Source organism: Strigops habroptila, chromosome 14 (genome assembly GCF_004027225.2).
Source record: "Strigops habroptila isolate Jane chromosome 14, bStrHab1.2.pri, whole genome shotgun sequence".
NCBI lineage: Eukaryota > Metazoa > Chordata > Aves > Psittaciformes > Psittacidae > Strigops > Strigops habroptila.
Genome location: NC_044290.2, coordinates 12,875,127 through 12,884,122, shown reverse-complemented (window position 1 = coordinate 12,884,122; position 8,996 = coordinate 12,875,127). Strand labels below are relative to the sequence as shown.

Here is an 8,996-nt window from a genome sequence, read left to right as displayed (position 1 = left end):
CCCTACTGTGGGATTATGGGCGTGGTCTCGACTAGGGGGCGGGGCTAGTGAAGGGGTGGGTCCTGTGCTGGGGTCAGGCCCATGCAGGGATGGGGGTTGTGGTCAAGGCTGTGGGTGGAGGCACAGTTGTGGTGGGGCCAGTGTACAGGTGGAGCTTGGTGCTGGAGTGGGGCTGGTGTGGGGGGGCTGGGGGCGTGGTCCAGGCTGTGGCCAGGGTTACAATGGATGCAGAGACAAGTGGCTCTGCAGAGGGGGTCATAGGTCACAGGTCAAATGCCAGAGGTGAAAGGTCAAAGGTAAAACAAGCCAGCAGTCACAGTGGAGGATCAAGGATCAAAGGTCAAGTGTCAGAGGCAAGTGCCAGCAGCTGAGACAACAGCCCTTCACAAGCTATGCCCCTGCTCACCTTCCCCAGTCTTATCTAAGCCATTCTGGGAGTCCACACCCCCAGGACAAGCCCCGCCCCCTGCAGGGCCACCCACCTCTGCTCCAGCAAAGCTCCGCCCACACCTCACCTGGACCTGTCCCCTCATGTGCCCACTTCCCCTGGTAGCCCCGCCCACAAGGCAGACCACACCCCACTCGGGAGGTGGCCACGCCCCCCACCATGTTCTCACCTCAGGCCTGCTTCAGACCTACCCAGTCCTGGCCACGCCCCTAGCCCTTGCTCCGCCCTCTTGGGGGCCACACCCCCAGCCCTGTACTAACCCCGCCCAGAGCCCTACCTGAACACACCCCTACCCAAGCCACACCCCCAGTCATCCCACCACACACACACCCCAGGCCAACCTGAACCCTGCCCCTAGCTGAGACCCCACCCCAGCCACACCCCCAGCCCTAGCCACAGCCTAGACCACGCCCCCAACACAGTCCCCGCCCCTTGTCTACACCACAGCTCCACCTCTCACCAGCCCTGGCCCCGCCCACAGCCTCAATCAAAGTCCTCAAATGAGTCCATGCCCCTTGTCCCTCATTAGCCCACCACAACAGAGGCCTCATCCCCTGCTACCAACCACCCCTGAGCCTACACCACACCCACCCTCCTATATTAGCCCCTCCCACAGAACAGACCACGCCCTCAGGCCTTTATTTACCCTGCCCCTCCCATAGCCCCTCCCACAGGACACATCACACCCCCGGCTGCCATTAACCCCACACCTCCCAGAGCCCTCCCACAGCACAGACCACACCCCTCTAGAGCCCTCCCACAGCACAGACCACACCCCCAGGCCTTTATTAACCCCACCCCTCCCTTAGCCCTCCCACTGCACAGACCCCACCCCCAGGCCTTTATTAACCCCACACCTCCCAGAGCCCTCCCACAGCACAGACCACACCCCTCTAGAGCCCTCCCACAGCACAGACCACACCCCCAGGCCTTTATTAACCCCACCCCTCCCTTAGCCCTGCCACAGCACAGACCACACCCCAGGCCTTCATTAACCCCACCCCTCCCAGAGCCCTTCCACAGCACAGACCCCACCCCCAGGCCTTTATTAACCCCGCCCCTCCCAGAGCCCTCCCACAGCACAGACCACGCCCCCAGGCCACCATTAACCCCACCTTGGCCTCACACCCAGCCCAGACCCACCGCAATGTGATCATTATGTGATCGCTATGGGGTCTCTATGAGGCTCTAGCGGTCGCTGTGCGGCTCTATGGGATATCTATAGGGCCTGTGGGGCTCTATGAGTTTCTCTGGGTGGCTACGGGGCATTTAAAAACAAAAAAAAAGTTATTTAAAAAAAAGAGACTAAAAAGCAAATAAATCTGAAGAAAAAAATGAATAAAAAAGCAAATAAAGCTGAATAAAACTTCGTAAAGATAATAAAAAGCAAAAGTGAATAATGTGATTACAAATTATTACAAAGCAAATAAAAAGGAATAAAAGTGAACAAGCCTGAATGAATCTCGAATAAAAGTTCATAAAAATGAATGAAAGCAAATAAAAAAACGATTGGTGTGGGGGTACTTATGGGGCGCGACGGGGTAATTGGGGGCTCTACGTGGTGCCGTGCTGCTTGACGATGCTGCTGCTGCTGCTGTCATCGCAGTCCTGGTGGCATCACGACACCCTAAGTCAATAAAAGCCGTGGGGTGCGTGTTGTGCGTCTATCGGGAACTATAGGGTGGGGCGCTGTGTGGCAGTGGAGGGTGTCTATGTGGCTCTGTGGGTCGTCATGGGGCCGTGTGGGGGTGTATAGGGTATCTAGGAGTTGCTGTGGGTCTCTATGGGGTGCTGTGGATGGCTGGGGACTGTCTATGGGTCACTATGTGATGTTGATGGGTGTCTGTACGTAACTATGGGGTGTCCACGGGTTGCTAAGAGTTGCTCTGGGATGTCTACGGGTCGCCCTGGGACCCTATGGGATGTCTACAGGGAGGCTATGAGGCTGAGTGGCTCTATAGGGGATCTACTGTGCTCTGCGGGGCTCTAGGAGGTGTCCATGGGTTGCTCTGGGTCACCAAGGGATACCTAAAAAAAAAAGTTACTATAAGTGACTAAATGAAATCTGAAGAAAACTGGAAAGAAGTGAATAAAAAGCGCATTAAAGTGAATAAAGTGGTTAAACAGTGAATAAAACTGAATAAAAGTGAACAAGCCTAAATAAAATGAATGAATAAAAATGAATGAAAGTCAACAAAAAAAACTGATTGGTGTTGGGGTACTTACAGGGTGCGGGGGAGTAGTGGGAGCTCCAGGGGGCACTTGCAGACCCCCCACGGGGCTCTTGGGGGTCCCTATAGGGTGCCGTGCCATTGATGATGCAAATGATGTCATCACAGTCCTGGTGACATCACAACACCATAAGTCAATAAACGCCGTGAGGCGTGTGTTGTGCATCTATAGGGAACTATGGCACAGTGGGGAGGGGGTCTATAGGGTGCTATGTGGCAGTGCAGGGTGCGTATAGAGCTCTATGGGTTGTCATGGGGCCAGGTGTGGGTCTATGGGGGATCTAGCAGTTGCTGTGTCTCTCTATGGGGTGTCTATGGGCGGCCGTGGCACACTACAGGGTGTCCGGGGCTCGCTATAGGGTGGCTACAGGGTATCTGTAGGTTGCAGTGGGTCATTATGGGGATCTATGACTCTCTATGGGGCATCTGTGAGTCACTTTGGAGTATCCATGGGTTGCTGTGGGGTGTCTATCAGTCACTGTGACACTCTATGCTATGTCTATAGGGTGTCCATGGGGTGTTCTGGATGGCTATGGGACGTCTATAGGTCACTAAGAGCTGCCTATGGGCGTCTGGAGATCACTATGGCATCTCCGTGGTTCATCAAGAGTTCATGTAGGGTGCCTATGGGTCGCTCTGGGACCCTACGGGATATCTATAGGGAGTCTATGAGGCTGGGGGGGGCATATAAGAGATCTACTGGGCTCTGTGGGGCTCTATGAGGTGGCCAGGGGTTGCTCTGGGTCACTACAGGGTATCTAGGAAAAAAAAAAAAAATCTTACTAAAAGTGACTAAGCGAAATCTGAACAAAACTGAACAAAACCTGCGCAAACAAAACCTGCGCAAACAGTGAATGAAACTTTAAAAAAAAAAAAAAAAGAATGAAAGCGAATAAAAAAAATGGACTGGTGTTGGGGTACTCAGGGGTTGCGGGGGGGTAGTGGGCGCCCTATGGGGCACTGTGTCATTGATGATGCTGATGATGTCATCACGGTCCTGGTGACATCATGACGCCAGAAGTCAATAAAAGCTGGGGAACACGTGTTGTGGGTCTACAGGGCACCACGGGGATGGGGGGGAGTGTATCTATGGGTCACTGGGTTGCCATGGGGCAGTGTCGGGGTGGCTGTGGGTCTCACCTTCACGGGGGGGACTCAGGTCCATCCTGGGGCGTGGGCCGGGCCCGGTGCAGTCGCTCCAGCTCCATTAAACTGGACTGCAGTTAAATACAACAGGCGTAAAGCTGAAAAGGGAATAAACACCAATGAAAGTGAATACAAGTCAATTAAACGTGAATGAAAAAGAAGAAAAGGGAATAAATCTGAATAAATCGCCAAGAAAAGTGAATAAAACTGAATTGAAGATCACTCAAAGGAGCTAAAAAGCAAATACATCTGAATAAAACAGCATAAAAGTGAAGTAAAAGCAAATCCAAAGCAAGTACATGGGAGCTCAAGGGTGACACAAACATGCATAAAGCTTGGGGAGAACAGCTGTGGCCTTGCCAGAAATACACAAATACACTGCTGACAAGAGTGAAAAAGTGCAGAAGCATACAACAGACCCGTATCAGTTGCTGAGGCTCTCTATGGGATGTCTATAGGCTGTCTATCAGGCTGAGGGGCGCCTACTGGGAATCTAGGGGGCAGTCTATGGGGCTCTATGGGCTCTCTTTGAGCGTCCACGGGGTGTTGTGGATGGCTACGGCATGTCTATGGGTCTCCGCAGGTCACTAGGGTGTGTCCATGGCTCACCAAGTGTTGCTGTGCTGTGTCTATGGGTCGCTCTGGAGCCCTAGGGGATGTCTATAGGGAGCCTATGAGGCTGGGGGCCTATACGGGATCTACTGGGCTCTATGGGGCTCTATGAGGTGGTCAGGGGTTGCTCTGGGTCACCTACGGGGTATCTAAAAAAAACTCTTACTAAAACTGACTAAACCAAATCTGAAGAAAACTGAGCAGAAACTGAGCCAAAAGTTTAAAAAAAAATGAATGAAAGCGAATAAAAAAATGGACTGGTGTTGGGGTACTCAGGGGTTGCGGGGGGGTAGTGGGCGCCCTATGGGGCACTGTGTCATTGATGATGCTGATGATGTCACCACGGTCCTGGTGACATCATGACGCCAGGAGTCAATAAAAGCTGGGGAACACGTGTTGTGGGTCTACAGGGCACCATGGGGATGGGGGGGAGTGTATCTATGGGTCACTGGGTTGCCATGGGGCAGTGTGGGGGTGGCTGTGGGTCTCACCTTCGCGGGGGGACTCAGGTCCATCCTGGGGCGTGGGCCGGGCCCGGTGCAGTCGCTCCAGCTCCATTAAACTGGACTGCAGTTAAATACAACAGGCGTAAAGCTGAAAAGGGAATAAACACCAACGAAAGTGAATACAAGTCAATTAAACGTGAATGAAAAAGAAAAAAAGGGAATAAATCTGAATAAATCGCCAAGAAAAGTGAATAAAACTGAATTGAAGATCACTCAAAGGAACTAAAAAGCAAATACATCTGAATAAAACAGCATAAAAGTGAAGTAAAAGCAAATCCAAAGCAAGTACATGGGAGCTCAAGGGTGACAAAAACGTACATAAAGCTTGTGGAGAACAGCTGTGGCCTTGCTAGAAACACACAAATACACTGCTGACAACAGGGACAAAGTGCAGAATCTTACAAAAGCCCTGTGGTTCTATGAAAAAGAAACAGTGTCAATAATGCGAGAACTTTTTAAACCTTGCAGAACTTGCTTAGCCTTGTGAAACTCGCCCGTCTCATGGGAACTGTCGCTTATGCACAGTAGAATGGCTCGGAGGATCTGAGGCAAAGAAGAAAGGAGGAGGCACTTTGCAGGCAAGGAAAGCATCAAACAGGTGGATACTGACTGCAAATGGAGAACCCTGAACCAGGTGTGTCGGCTGGAGATCTCCCTTTATTCGAATAAAGCTTTAAACCTCCCTCTGCCTCAGGAGCTCTTATTGAAACCAGGTGTTCCCAACACAGCTGAATAAAAAGTGATTAAAAGTGAATTCAGGCAAATAAAAAATTGAGTAAAAACCAGTATTTATGCCTCAATAAAAAGTGAATAAATGCGAACACATGTGAATAGAAATGGGGAAAAAAACCCAAAAACCTGAAAAAAGTGACTAAAAAGCAAATAGTGAATAAAAAGAGAAAAAAGTTAATAAAGTGACTAAAAGTCAGTATTAAGTGAATAAAACTCAATGAAAAACTGCATAAGGGAATCAAAGTGAACAAGTGATAAAATCTCGACTAAATCTCAAATAAATTCATATAGTCGTAAATAAACGTAAAGTAAATCAAATTTAATTAAAAGCACTGATGAACCATGAGCCCCTAGCCCTTGCCGCCCCGCGCCCGCCTCCCCCCCACCGCTTTCCCCCCGCCGCTCCCGCCCCCTCCCCCCGCGGCTCCTGCTGCCGCCGCCGCCACCCCTACCGCCCCCCTACAGCCCCCCCACCGCCGCTCCCGCCGCCACTTTTACTACCTCGCCCGCCGCCGCTCCTGCTGCCGAGACTGCCGCCACTGCTACTGCCCCTTCCGCCGCTGACTCCACCCCTGACGCCGCCGCCGGAAAAATACCTCCCGCCCTACACCGCCCCTTTTATAACCTCGCCCACTCCCGCCTCCCAGCCAATCACTGCGCTGCTCGCCTCACAGCGAGGGCGGGACATGGAGGCGGTGGGACAGCGTCGTTCAATCCCTGGCCGCCTCTGCCTTAGCTACAGCGCGCAGCTGGGGGGACGCCTTCCCGCCTAGCGACCGGCGGCCAATCAGCGGTGCCCCTCGGTGTGAGGGAGCGATGGCGGCGGCCGGGGAGGAAGAAGGAGAAGGTAGCGGCGGCGGCGGCTGAAACGCGGCTTTATCTTCAATAGATGCGCGGCTATGAAGCTTAGCGGGGCTCATCTCGGCGCGCGGCCGTCCAAGAGCTGCTGGCCGAAGGTTTGTTCCGGTTTTGGTGGGCGAGAAGACGGCGGTGACGGGGGAGGAAAGCGGTTTAAAGGGAAAGCGGATGACGGGGAAAGGGGGGATAATGGCGGTTGAAGGGGACAGATGATGGGGAAGGAGGGATAATGGTGGTCAAGAGGGGAGAGATGGTGGGGAAGGGGGGGGATAATGGCGGTTGAAGGGGGCAGATAATAAGGAAGGGGGGATAATGGCGGTTAAAGGGATCGATGATGGGGAAGGGGGGGATAATGGCGGTTAGGGGGCATAGATGATGGGGAAGGGGGGAATAATGGCGGTTAGGGGGATAGATGATGGGAAGGAGGAAATAATGGCGGTTAGGGGGGATAGATGATGGGGAAGGGGGGAATAATGGCGGTTAGGGGGATAGATGAGGGGGAAGGGGGGATCATGGCGGTTAGGGGGGATAGATGATGGGGAAGGGGGGAATAATGGCGGTTAGGGGGGACGGATGATGGGAAGGAGGAAATAATGGCGGTTAGGGGGGATGGATGAGGGGGAAGGGGGGAATAATGGCGGTTAGGGGGGATAGATGAGGGGGAAGGGGGGATCATGGCGGTTAGGGGGGATAGATGAGGGGGAAGGGGGGATCATGGCGGTTAGGGGGGATAGATGAGGGGGAAGGGGGGATCATGGCGGTTAGGGGGGATAGATGAGGGGGAAGGGAGGGATCATGGCGGTTAGGGGGGATAGATGACGGGGAAGTGGGGAGTAATGGCCGTTAGAGGGGATAGATGAGGGGGAAGGGAGGCGTCATAACAGTTAGGGGGGATAGATGATGGGGAAGGGGGGGATAATGACGCTTAGGGGGGATAGATGAGGGGGAAGGGGGAGATAATAGCAGTTAGAGGGGATAGATGATGGGGGGTAATGGCTGTTAGGGGTGGTAGATGATGTGAAAAAAGGGGGATAATGGCTGTTAGGGGGATAGATGAGGGGGAAGGGTGGAATAGTGGGGTACGGGGTAGAAGAAGGGGTGTGGGGGAATGGCGGTGGGGGGGAAGAGCAGATGGTGGATGGGGGGGCCAGCACATGGTGGGTGAGGACATGTTCTCCATCCCCGTGTCCCAAACTCCATCCCCCTAATACGGAATGGTGGGCGGTGGACACCAGATGGTGATGTTGGACGCTCTCTGTACCTGCAGGACCAGGCTGCTGTTGTGGGCTCCATCGTGTGGCCCCAGCTCCTGCCTCAGCACCAGCATCACCCGGTGCCAGGACCGCGGGGCCAGCCCTGCCCGGTGCTGCTGCACCTCTGTGGGGATGGAGATGGTGAGGAGGATGATGAGGAAGAGCCCATGGATCAGGATGAGGAGAGATTAACCCTCACCCTGCCGAACCCTCTGCACATCGAAGACGTGCACCAGCTCTCCGCGCCACAGCGGCAGCCCCATGGTATGTGCAGCTCAGCAGTGAACCTCCAGCATTCCTGTCGTCATTCGCGTCATCCCGGATCCGTCCCGGAGGTGCAGGAAGATCCCTCGGTGGGTGCTGGCCAGTAGCACCCTGGGGTGCAGCCCCAGGAGCAGCCGCCCCACGGTGCCAGGGGGGTCCAAGGGGTGCTGCAGCACCTGGGGCAGCAGCTCCCGGTGCTGATCCCGGCGGCGTTCCTGGTATTCCCAGGGCTCCATGCCCAGCAGCAGGTACTCCCCGGGGGACAGGTGGCCCACCCAACACAACGAGCCCCATAGGGAACCCCAAGTACCCCATAGAGTCCCCACTCCCCCCCCGACATAAGTTGGGGTTTGACTCTTTTATTCGCTTTCATTTTTATTCACTTTTCTTTGAGTTTCATTCAGGTTTATTCACTTTTATTCAGTTTTCTTTGCTTTTTAATCACTTTATTGACATTCTGTTGACTTTTCATTCAGTTTTCATTCAGTTTTCTTGCGATTTGATTTAGTCACTTTTAGTAACGTTTTCTTTTTTAGATTCCCCACAGTGACCCAGAGCAACCCCTGGACATCCCATAGACCCCCCTTCGATCCTTTATAGGACCCCCAGCCTCATAGAGTCCCTATAGACATCCCATAGGGTCCCAGAGCGACCCACAGATCCCCATAGTGACCCATTGCGACCTATAGATACCCCATAGACACCCTATAGCGAGCCCTGGACACCCTGTAGTGAGCCACGGCCACCCACAGCAACTGCTAGATACCCTGTAGACCCACACGTGGCCCACACGTGACAACTCTTATGGTGTCGTGACTTCACCAGGACTGGGATGGCAGCAGCAGCAGCAGCAGCGTCAACCGCCATGGCACCCCATAGGGCCCCCACTACCCCCGCCTCCCATAAGTACCCCCACACCAACCGGTTTTTTATTTGCTTTCATTCA

General features: G+C 53.6%; 1 long non-coding RNA gene across 2 annotated transcripts; it reads right to left on the bottom strand.

Annotated features, from left to right (window-relative positions):
• Positions 1 to 1,819: 1,819 nt before the first annotated feature.
• Positions 1,820 to 7,148, bottom strand: LOC115616696. Of its 2 annotated transcripts, none has more exons than XR_003994355.1 (4): positions 6,177 to 7,148; positions 4,929 to 5,031; positions 3,820 to 3,923; positions 1,820 to 2,476 (listed from the first exon to the last, which is right to left on the bottom strand). It is a non-coding gene; the product is annotated as an uncharacterized LOC115616696 (long non-coding RNA). The 2 variants fall into 2 exon arrangements; XR_003994356.1 differs by lacking the exon at positions 6,177 to 7,148 and adding an exon at positions 5,405 to 5,429.
• Between the last annotated feature and the right edge of the window lie 1,848 nt (positions 7,149 to 8,996).